At 31.6% G+C, this 13,087-nt stretch overlaps 1 long non-coding RNA gene across 1 annotated transcript; it reads right to left on the reverse strand.

Moving 5' to 3' along the window:
• Positions 1 to 10,524: 10,524 nt before the first annotated feature.
• LOC124917195 lies at positions 10,525 to 12,766 on the reverse strand. Its single transcript, XR_007097078.1, has 3 exons — positions 12,666 to 12,766; positions 12,497 to 12,582; positions 10,525 to 10,612 (listed from the first exon to the last, which is right to left on the reverse strand). It is a non-coding gene; the product is annotated as an uncharacterized LOC124917195 (long non-coding RNA).
• Between the last annotated feature and the right edge of the window lie 321 nt (positions 12,767 to 13,087).

Genomic DNA, 13,087 nt, shown 5'->3' on the forward strand with positions numbered 1-13,087 from the left:
ATAGACGTACTACTCAAGTGGTTAATGACGATGTCGATGAAGATGCCGATGACTACGATGATGATGATGATGATGATGGTGATCAGTCAGAGGATGCCGTGCCAAAATTCAACGATCCGAGAACGGAGACGAATAATACAGTTAACGAAGAGGTCAATAAAGAACGTTATATGCACAATTTCATAAACGATATGTTCTCCAACGTTAATGATGTCCCGAACAACCATGAACCAGTCGAAGATGCGTAGAGATTTTATAAATTGCTTGATGATTCCAAATGGTCATTGTATGAAGGTGCTTGAATAACGAAATCATCGGCACTATTGAAACTACTTCACATAAAGAATGTCTGTCAATGGACAAATTCTTCGTTCGATATGTTGTTGCGTCTACTTAAAGACTACATATTACCGATTGACGCTCAATTGCCAAACTCCTATTACGAAAGTAAAAAATTCATTACTGATATCGGGCTTAAGTATGACAAGATAGACGCATGTAAGAACAACTATATGCTATTTTGGAAGGACGACAAAAATGAAGATTCTTGTAGAGTTTGCGGTCTTTCAAGATGGAAAGTCGACCAAACAAGTTGGACAGTTCGAGAGAAGCAAAATGGGAAATTCATTCCAAAGAAGGTGTTGAGATATTTTCCTCTAATACCAAGACTGCAAAGACTATACATGTCCTCAAAAACGGCTCCAATGATGAGATGACATAAAGAAGGAAGAGTTGATAGTGATACGTTGAGACATCTCGCTGATTCCTTAACCTGGAAAACGTTCGATGAAAATTATAAAGATTTTGCGTCTAAATCTCGAAATGTAAGACTGGGTTTATCAAGCAATGGGTTTCAATCATTTGCAAATGGAAAAAAGTCATATAGTGTTTGGCCGGTTATTCTCGTTCCTTATAATGTGTCACCCACTATTTACATGGATTCTAGCAATTTTATTTTATCTATGTTAATTCCGGGTCCAAAGAGTCTGGGAGATACAATTGACATATTTCTCCAGTTATTGATCGACGAGTTGACTGAACTGTGGCAAACTGGTGTGAGAACGTTTGATGCACACACCTCGCAATACTTTAACATGCGAATGGCGTTGTTGTGGACCATTAACGACTTTCCCGCCTACGCGAATTTATCAGGCTGAAGTACGAAAGGTAAATTTGCTTGTCCTTGTTGTAACAACGACACGGTATCTCTTCGATTGGTTCATGGTTCAAAACAATGTTACATGGGTCATAGACGCTTCCTTCCACCAAAGCACAAATACAGAAGGGATAAAAAGTCGTTTGATGGTCGAACTGATTATAGAGAGCCCCCTAGATTGTTAACGGGTCAAGAAAGTTACGAGCAAGCACGAGACCTAGAAGACATAATTCTTAATACGGATCTGAGCAAGAAAACCAAGATATATCATGAAACGCGGGGAGACAATTGGAACAAATTGAGCATTTTCTTTCGTTTGCCTTATTGGAAATCATTATTATTGAGACATAATTTGGATGTGATGCATATTGAGAAAAATATTTGTGAGAGCGTGTTGGGCACAATAATGAATGTGAAAGAGAAGACTAAGGATGGTCCCAAAGCACGTAAAGACTTACAACTTCTAGGCATAAAATCATGGTTACATCCTATAAATGATGAAGGAGTGGTTCATTATCCAGAAGCGCCTTTCACTTTGACATCCGATAATAAAAAACGTCTTTGGAAATTCTTGAAAGATCTCAAGTTGCCTGATGGTTTTTGCTCAAATATCAGTGGTTGTGTAAATTTGGAAGAGAAAAAGATTTCAAGATTAAAGAGTCATGATTGTCACATTTTGTTGGAATATCTTATTCCTTTAGCAACCCATGGATTACTTCCAGATAATGTGTATGATGCGTTAGTAAATTTGTCTCGGTTCTTTCGGTTGTTGTGTTTCAAAGAGTTGATTCAAGCGGACCTCGAACAATTGTACATGGATATTACATTGACACTTTGCAAATTTGAAATGATTTTTCCGCCGTCAATCTTCGACATCATGATGCATCTCCCGGTTCACTTGTCATTTGAGGCTTTGCTTGGGGGACCTGTTCAGTATCGATGGATGTATCCGTTTGAACATTACATGGGTACAATAAAAAGATATTTGCGGAATAATAACCACCCAGAAGCCTCTATAAGCGAGAGTTATCTTGTAAATGAGAGTATTAGTTTATGTGTCATGTATATGGAGGAAGAAGAGCAAGAAAATGCACAAACTGAAATCTCAGGCATTTCAATATTTTCATCATTGGAAGACCTATCTAACGGAAAAATATACAACTTGGATTATATCGATCGAGTGACGGCTCATTCATACATTTTGAAAAATTGCCCCGAAACAGAACATTTTTACATGTAAGATTCTATGTTGCTGTTATTAATTAGCATTAAAGAATATGTTATTTAATATTCGATCTATTTGCAGAGATTACATGCAGTATTGCAATAACAACGAGTCTCGTGGAGAAACGTTTGCCGCTTATTTCAAGCATAGAGTGAGTTAATTATAAACCATATATCCTAACTCTTTATATTTATTTTAACAACTACATTTCGGGTATATGTATGTATAGGTTGCTCAATTACCCGAATTTAACGACATATCAAGAGACCTCAAGATCTTAGGAGAAGGTCCAAGTATGTACTCATCTATGTATGTTTGGTGTAAAGTAAACGGATACAAATTATGTACAGAAAAACACGACGAAGGTTTGACCACTCAAAATAGTGGGGTGGTTGTTGAAGGGTTCAATGGGTCTGAAACTATGTCATACTACGGAGTTTTAACGGATATAATCGAAGTGCAATACTTTTCTCACAAACGAGTTGTTTTATTCAAGTGTAAGTGGTTTGATACACACTCGGGGGAACTAGGAGTGAAAGTGGATAAATATGGCTTCGTAAGTATAAATATAAACCGAATTTTAAAAACCCAAAGTCAAGACCCGTATATATTGGCGAGTCAAGCAAAACAAGTATTCTATGCCCCTGATATGTCAGCCTGACCCGGTTGGAAGATTGTGACAAAAATAAAACCGCGGTTTACAAATATATAGTTCAGATTAATTAATTAGGTAGATTACGTTTTTTACTTTATATTAATTCTTATTACTACTTTATTTCAATTATTCGCTCATTTATTAATGGTATGCATTAAGAATGTCTAAAGGTAGTAAAGAACCTTGGTGGAGTATGAGGAAAATACCCAGCAAACTCTCTAAGCCGTACCAGAACTTCATTGCACAATCAGAAAACTTAAGGCTCCGAGAATCGTCTTCTAGAGATCCACCACCTATTGTTGTGGTCCCGATAGCTACTGCTCCCCCAGCAGACGAGGATGTTGATGCTGCTGAGGCAGAAGAGTTTGTAGAGAGTACGTTTGCTGATATGGGGATGACAAGATGAGGCTGACAACGAGGGTCACGAGGAGCCTCAGGAGGAGGATGAAGAGGAGGAGCATGGATCCACTCCCGACTCATCATCGACAGGTAACTTGTTTACAATTAGTTATAGTTTGAATTGATTCACATATCTAATTATGAATTTGATAATTTTGAAAATCTTGTGCCCGCAAGAGACGGGGGAAAAGCAAGAATATTGCGTTATCTAAGAGACCAGCAGGGACAAAGATTCCTCTAACTTTTAGAGAGGTAGATGGGAGGCCCGGCGGTGTTGACGAGGGAAGAACAAGGTGGTCTAGACATGTGGGGTCGGTTGTGCGGGATCACTCAGCCGTCTCGCACCGTTTTTTGAAGTGGAAGGCATTAAGTGCTGACCAATTGGATTACATTTGGACTGCTGTGAAGGTAAAGATTAATTAATTATACATTAATCATTCAATAATTATTTTAAAACATTTGAATGTTTTTATTCTCAGGATCCGTTCGAGGCTACTAATGGTCCTATTGATTCTTTTCGAAAGACCGGAATGGGACACGTCAGACAGATATGGGATAGATGACGCTCGGATTTGCACAATGAATATATCCGCGTCCATAAAGGAGACGAGGCCGCGGTACTTGCCAATCCTCCACTAGACTACGATCGAGATGATTGGGAGTTTGTGTGTCGCAACCATTTCTTTACGGACAAATTTAAGGTACGGTTTCATAATTCAAATAAAATATGATATTAGTTATTCTAACTTCAATTTGTTTATTTTAAATTCATAAAAATAGTAGCACAAATATAGCTAACAGAAAGAAGCTGAAATTCCCGCATCATACGGGAAGTAGACCGTTTGCTCAAATTGAAGAAGAGTTGGTAAGTACATTATTTGTAATAACTTAATATAAAGATTGTTATGAATTATATAATTTTTTTATTTCAACAGGCAATTGAAATGGGACGGGCTCCATCTGTCGTTGAAGTGTTCAAGAGGACTGTACCCCAAACCGACAAAAGAAAACTCAACTCCCGTCCCGGACGAACGCGTGCAAGAGAAAATTGTAAGTGAATTGAATTTAAATAAATTACTTATAACTAGTTTATAAATTATTATATAATTGACAAATTATTTCAAATGTGCAGGTTGAGATGGAGGAAGTTCTAAGTAACGAACCGGAAATATCAGATTTTGAGTTGACGGAGAGAGTATTCGGACGCCAAAAGCATGGGGAGTATTCGGTATGGGATCAGGCGTCCGACCCACACACTTTCGTGAGGATCTCCGAAGTTCTAACAATTCTCAACGAGTCACTGATCGATTGTTTGAGGAGAATCAAAGAATGGCGATGGAACTTGAGGAATTGAAGAAAAGGGATGAAGAAAAAACTCAAACGATTAATCAAATACAAGCGGAAAAGGTAGAATTGATTTCAAGAATGGATAGGGAAAGTGCAAAACAGGAGAAGGAAATGTTAGAATTGAATGCAAGATTAGAGAGTTTTGAAATGTTTATGCGGCAATATCAACCACCCCCTCCCCCCACCAGTTAATTCTAAGACGTTTCGACTATATGAATTGATTGAATTGATTGAATAAGTTTAATGGTTAATGTAAAACATGTTGTTGGGATGATTGATTTGAGAATTTTGGAATGATTATTTTGTTTTATGAATTGATTGGTTTGGCTGAACAGGTTTAGGTTTAGGTTTCGGTTGAGCACAAAACAATAGGGCTATTTTGTAAATTTTGTAGGGAAAAACCGAAAGTTAAATGGAATCTTTCGGTTTTTCTTCGAAGGGAAAAACCGAAGGTTAACTTAATAACTCTCGGTTTTTCTTCGAAGGAAAAAACCGAAGGTTAACTTAATAACTCTCGGTTTTTATTCAAAGGGAAAAACCGAAGGTTAACTTAATACCTTTCGGTTTTTCCTCAAAGGGAAAAACCGAAGGTTAACTTAATAACTCTCGGTTTTTCCTCAAAGGGAAAAACCGAAGGTTAACTTAATAACTCTCGGTTTTTCTTCAAAAGGAAAAACCGAAGGTTAATTGCATATCTTTCGATTTTTCTTCAAAGGGAAAAACCGAAGGTTAATTGCATATCTTTCGGGTTTTCTTCAAAGGGAAAAACCGAAGGTTAATTGCATATCTCTCGGTTTTTCTTCAAAGGGAAAAACCGAAGGTTAATTCAATAACTCTCGGTTTTCCCCTTTGAAGAAAAACCGAGAGTTGTATGGAAAACTTTCGGTTTTTCTCTCGGTTATCTAAACCGAAAACTCTCGGATATCTTTCGGTAAACGCACAATTATTTTTAATGACAGAATCAATACCGAGGGATGGCGAGAGTTACCTTAACTCTCGGAATTTGGTCTATACCAAAAGTTATAGGGTCAAAACCGAGAGTTTTTACTCTCGGTTTTGACCACTTTTTCACCAGTGTATAGCGCAGAGTCAATAGAGAAGTTTGACGATTAAAAACTATTGATAAATCACCGCGTTAATCAAATTTTGTGTTGAATTTAAAATATAAAGTATTATTAGCCTAGTTGGTTAAATGGTTGATCTTGATTTTGTTATGTTGCAAGTTCGAACCATACCTATAGTAGTTTTAATTTTATTCCGGACACTTTAAAAATTAAGCATCATTATATATATATATATATATATATATATATATATATATATATTTTAATTAGTTAAAAAGTTGAACTTATATTCTTAAAATGTCCCGCGTTCATTAAATTTGGTGTTGAATTTAAAATATAAAGTGTTATTAGCCTAGTTAGTTAAAAGGTTGTACTTGTTTTGTTAGGTTGCAAGTTTGAACCATACATATAACCTTTTTAATTTTATTTTTAACCGTTTTAAGTTTATGCGCGGGTCAACCCATAATCTGATCCAAGTATCCATTTACTGTCACATAAATATCCAAATTAACCATAGCTCTCGACCCGCCAATCCGAACACTTTAAAAATTAAGCATCATTTTATATATACATATATATATATACATATATATATATATACATATATATATATATACATACATATATATATATACATACATATATATATATATACATATATATATATATATACATATATATATATATATACATATATATATATACATATATATATATATATATATATATATACATATATATATATATCAACACAAATTTCAATAATACTTTAATTTTAATCAATTAATAATATCAAATATATTGAAAAGAGTGCAACATTGCCCTAGTTTAAAAAAACTCTGACCTGGGTTAGAAAAAAAAACTAATTTAATTATTTAAAACTTTTTTTTTTAAATATTAATTTATATGAAATTATATTCTAAAATATATCTTAATTATATTTATTAATAATTTTTTTCATTCAAATCCAACCTCAAACAACCCTATATAATAATAATAATGGTTGTATTTCAAACAGGATTATTTATCGGTTATTTTTTCGGATTATTCGACTTCCTAAGTTTGAGTTCTTCGAATTTGTTTTAGTAAATTCGAAAATCGAACCGAATTCGAATAAATTATAATAAAATCGAACTGAATTCGATTTTATTAATATATTATATAATAAATTATAAATAATTATTTAATTATATGTAATAAATTATATAATATATAATTAAAATAAATAATAAAAAATAATTTGATTTTCGAGTTTAAATCCTAATTCGAAAATCAAATCGAAAACTGTATTTAAATTAAATTAATTTAAAATTTGTTTCGAAAATGAAAAATAAAATTCGAATTCGTTCAAAAATTTAATTCAGACCAAATATGGTGTAAAAACACATTTGATATATTATTGCATAATAGGAAAATATTAATAAAAAAAGTGTTGCTAAATCTTTCAGCACTAAAATAACATAAAGACGAGTTTTAGCAGCACTAACTATAACATCGATAAAACACTTCACAAATTCGGTGTTAAATTAAATTTTAATATTTAGCGACATTTATTAAACTGTTTAACTGAGGATTTTAGTTTTAGTTTAATGCTTTTAGCAGTTGGTTATATAATATTTAGTAATTTTTTACTATTTCTTGAAAATTTGAAATGCATTTATTTGATTCATAAAGTCTTGGAGTTCATAAGAGTAAAAAATAAACAAAATAATCCAAGTTAAAACTGAAGTAATCCTAAGATAAAATATTAAAACCAAAAGAAAATTAAAAAGCAGAAACCTAACTACAACTTAAACATGTCTTTGCATTTCTTATTATTGTCGTAACGTTTACAAAATCCTCACCATCTTTCTAGACCAAGTTAAAAGTGTACTTATTGACGGTTTTTCTATCCATACAATTTCTTTCAACATCCGAAGTAGTATTCATTATCACCGCTTTCTTCTCTCGAATTATTTGTTTAGCCAATTTCTGATCCGATTGCACTTGTGTGAAGGATTTTCGTGGTGCTTCGAATGAGTTGCAATTTTTGGTTGAACAATTAGAGGACAACAACCAAATTGGCTAGCAAAATCACCGAGTGAGGCCCGTGAGACGACATTCCATTTGTCTCAACCTCCAGAGTTACGTGTTTCGCAAAGTGTGTGATCTAAATTTAGGCATTCATCTCCCTTCCTTCCGAAAATATAAATATCCCGCGTTAAAATCGATCAATAAATTAAAACCTACCTGATAAGATTTTCTAGAATCGACGTCAATATAGCTTAGTTATGAATTTTATGATATAAACCTTAGAAAGGATTACGCAATTAATAAAAATTATCTCACCAAAATAATTGACTATTGTTTTATAACAAACTTTTTCGCGACACTGTGTCAACTCTATCTATTAATAAAACTTTATTCCAATTGAACTTGTCAAACTTGGGTAATTCATAAAGATTCCTTCAAATCCAAATCTAAAGTTTGATCATTTTATTTCCTCACTTTTTTTTTTAATCATAACAAATCATTAAACTGATCACACAAACCCGCCAATGGAGGGAAGGAAGTACACAAGAAAGGGGTCCTCCCTCGGCTGCTAACCCATGCCATGTGCCCCAACTATTAATTAAAACAAGAAAAACCAATTAGTAAACACTTATTTCATTTATAGATAAACACACAAAAAAAGTCCAATCTTAATAATATTATTTAGTTTATTATAACAGATTAAATACTTCATATTCAGTTTTCAATACTCATTTTCGATTTTATATAAGAGATTAAAGATCATGGGTACATCCTATTAAAATCATCTTCATTAAAGTAGGGCCTAATTAATTTTCTAAACTAAAAAAAAATAATTGTACAATTATAATACTTAACAAAGTTTAGTTAAATATATATATATATATATATATATATATATATATTTTGTTATAGAACTTTCCTTTATATTTTATTTTTATTTTTCATGAATATGATCGATTTCAAATCAAATTTAATTTAATCCCATCAACCAAGCTTCAATCCCTTAATTATATACTAATCAAAAAATTAATTTTAAGTAAAAAAACATTATATATCCCTTATTATGTGTGTTTCGAAACCTTAATCAATTGTACGATGTGTTACTTGGTGGACCAAGACCTAACACGACTTACCAACATTAAAATCGGTAACCATGGCTGTTTTTTATTGCCTGGGTCGTTTGTGTGACCATGGATGTTTTTCCTCAAGTAACGGAGTAAGTAGATTCTACAGCAAAGCAAAAGATAAGGAGTCATGATATGGCATCACGTCATTAACTTAAAAAAAAAAAAAAAAGTAAGAAAAGAAAGTAAATAAATATTTTTTTAATTTTTTTTCAGTCAATTTGCGTGAATTATTAAAGTAGTCAAATATCCTATAATTAATCATTGATTTAATAATAGAAGCCAACTATAATTAGAGAGATTACAATAATTGCTTTCTATTTTTGAATGAAAATGAAAAAAATATTTTTAATTTATTAATTGTGAGAAAATATATGCATATGACGCACGTGGTAGCAGCAGTGGCGGACCCAGAAATATTTTCTCGGGGGGGCCAAATACCTAATAACGTAGCATTTTTTGGCTATCAAATAAATGCATTTTTTAATTAAAATTTTACTCGATAATTACATAAAAATACTAATAAGCACAATTACTAAATTATTCTTGTCCAAAAGTCGGTACAAAAGAAGACAAATATATTCATTATGTTGACTATATCAATCAATCAATTCAAGAAAATTTCCTTTATTTGATGAACTACTTGACTCATCATGTCCCCGAAAAGATAATCCTTGCCTCAATAGAAAACGTGTTACATCAAATATTGTCGTTAAACATGTGTGATAATTTATTTCTATATCACGACCATGTGTACGTAAAACGTTTCTCACGTTATGTCTTTGATCTTAAAATGATTCAAATTGAATTTTAGCTTCATTATGACAACTATTTGAAGTTCTCATATGACGATTGAATCTTTCTAATGCTCTTTTCTAATTTTTGTACTCATCTCCTATAAATGTATCATCTACGTTTTCTCTATTTAAAGCTTTGAAAAGATAACACCAAAAACAAAATGATGCAACTTTTGATATGCACTAGTGAAAACCTGGCCAATAGCGACGGTAAACACTGTCGTTATTGCTCAAATTACCGTGGTTATTGATCTTTAGCCACAGTAAACACACCTGTCGCCAACTGTCGCAATTGGTTCCGTAGCTAAAATCTGGCTACAGTAATACTTACCGTCGCTAAAGATATGGCTAGAGGAATAAATTACTGTCGCTAATGATATGATGTAGGAAATTAAAACTCTTTCTATGCTCTTATAATTTTATAACCTAAATAAGTAATCTGAATGTTATCAAAATAAAAATGTATTACTGTAACTAGAACATTCATATTAGCAAAACAAAAAAACATAACATTTCTTTTAAAAATAATTATTGTCTCTGAATGTTATAAAAATGAATAAAAAATACATCAATTATAAATTAAAAGGTATAAATTAGAACCCTTATAAAATGTAGCTCCCAATCCCAAAATTCTCTTCTTTTTGTAATTCAATGTCTTTAGCATCTGTTAATCATAAAACAATGAATGAGATAATAACTTTACAATTAAAATTTATGATTTATTAAGAGTAATAATAGTAATACCTTTCGTCATATTTGTGGTCAAATTACAACAAGTAGCTAAATTCTCCTTGTTCTCATTAAATTAGTCAAAACTCCTCTCAATACATTCCTGCATAATATATTAAATATGCATAATGTAATTTTGAAATTAATTAATAATTCATACTACTCAAACTGCCATTGTTGTGTATATAACTTTTATCAAAATTCAGATAATGGACAATAATATTTGAACAAGTCATTATTAATCTAATTTCTATTTACAGTTTTCTTCTTTTATGTTCCTTGGAAATATACATAGATAACTATCTATCCGAAAAATTATTACATAAATATAACTATTTGAGACAGAGTGAAACAGAGTAACAAATATTGTACAATTTGAATGTCTTAATGCCAATTAATCAATCAAGACACATTCAGTAATCCAACAATGATTGACCTATGACTGAGACCAGAAAAACTTTGATTTTTATTTGACTATGAAAAAACAACTAAAGGTAGATATAAAATCTTTATATTAACTGATTAGCTATAAAGGAGATAGATAGACTAAATATTACTTAACAAAAATCTTGTCAATTGCAGGACAAGAAAGAAAATAACACTAACCAAGTTGCTTTCTCATGTTCAATTTTAAACAAATTAAACAGATGTATATATAGTTAGTAAATATATATAAGAGATTCATGATTGAATTTCCTCCTTATACTGAAAAATGACATACTAAACATAAATTATGGTGTTGGTGATTGATGTGCTTCAATTTATAATTACCCCCAATTCCTAAATATGCAATTGGAAAACAAATATTCAGATCTATTTTAGTAAATATTTATCTATTAAGACATTTATACTGATCATCTACATTAATATAAAAAATTAGTATATTATGGGATGGGCTACCAAGAAGACCTTAATATCATCCTAATTAAGTGTTAAACAAAATCCAAATAATAGTAACAACTTTAAAGAAAAATTATATTGATATACATGTTACCATTGTACATATGGAGATAACTCTCTAAGACATTGCTAGATGATGATGTTGATATTTGATAATAGCTTCTGAAATGTGAAAATATTATCTCTTCCTATCCTATCACCAAATAGAATGACTATGGTTTGTCCAAGACTTCTTACCCATGTTAAGGTTTAAGTTTACTTGGAAGTTTAAGTTGTTGTGAAATGGGTCAGAAAATGATATCAAATTAGCATTGCATGCAATGCTATGCGTACATAGAACAATGTAGCAGAATAGTAGAGCATAGGGTAACAGAAAAACTAAAGACCTCATGGGCTAGAATGCATCAAATACATATAAATAACTGACAAACAACAATGACAGGACCTGCCACTGAATAAACAATGACAAATTACTTTTTGTGTGGTGCTTGGCAGAAGATACTCTTTCTATCTCATCTTTTATTGGGTTAACTGCACATTGAATCTGTTGTTAATAATCTTCATTAACTTTGATAGAAGTGGTATATCATTCTCTAGGCTGATCTCATGTCTCTAATTGATTTAGTCATTTGGAATGTTGTGTGAAGGTTAATATTTTCATAATGTCTGGCGTGGTGGCTTCAGGATAAGATCTATACTGGTAATTTTCATTATCAAATTATTTTACTTCTTCTTATGTATCTTGTTCATTGCTCCTTCTATTTGGGCCATTGTTAGTACTTTCTGCTAACATTCAAAAGGATATATAATTATAATGCTAATATAGTATTTGTTTTTTAAGTCTTTGTTGATGGCCTTTGTTATGAATACAAATTTAAGGGAAAATGGAGTTTACCTTTGGCAGAAGGTTACTGTATTTTTGAGTTAATACCATCAACAAAAAAATTTATAATTCAATATATAGATTGAATAGCTCCTCTAGGATAGTACTAAATGCAATGTATAGTTTGAAAATTAAATAATAATCATAGCAGAAAGATTAGAATCGTCAAGATCCGATGGAAAAACGAAACAGAATGATGGATACCTTTCTGAATGCTGTAATCGACAAGAATATGGACATCTTCAAGTTGCTTCCCGGCAAAAATCATCGTTTTTGTTCAGGAGGAAGGCCTGTATAGTAGAAGAGTTATGATTCGTTTTAATCACCGATGAACGAATGATAAGCGTAACGAAGAGAGAGAGAGAACGAGTACCTTATTATCTGAATCTTAGACTCGACATTGTCAATGGTGTGATTGATCTCTACCTCGAGAGTGATCGTCGGACAAATATCTGCATCTTTTTCCTTTTGCCCTTTTCCAATACAGAGGAGGAACTATATAATCTGAACTTATACATTTAAACATAGGTTTCATAAATGGGCCAAATTGTTTCATAAGCCCAAATTGTTAGGGTAATTATTCTTATGTTATGTACGTAATTGTTAAATTTTATAAAAAATCACTTTATACCTAAATTAGTTTAGGACTTACTTTATATTTTAATAAAATCATTTTTATCAATCAAGTTTATCATTAACACCAAAAATATAAAGAATACTAATTTAGTGATTTTTGACTTGTGGCATAATATTTTATAAAATATATTAGTAAACTTTATAATTATAAAATCACCT

The sequence above is a fragment of the Impatiens glandulifera genome, unplaced genomic scaffold (genome assembly GCF_907164915.1).
Source record: "Impatiens glandulifera unplaced genomic scaffold, dImpGla2.1, whole genome shotgun sequence".
NCBI lineage: Eukaryota > Viridiplantae > Streptophyta > Magnoliopsida > Ericales > Balsaminaceae > Impatiens > Impatiens glandulifera.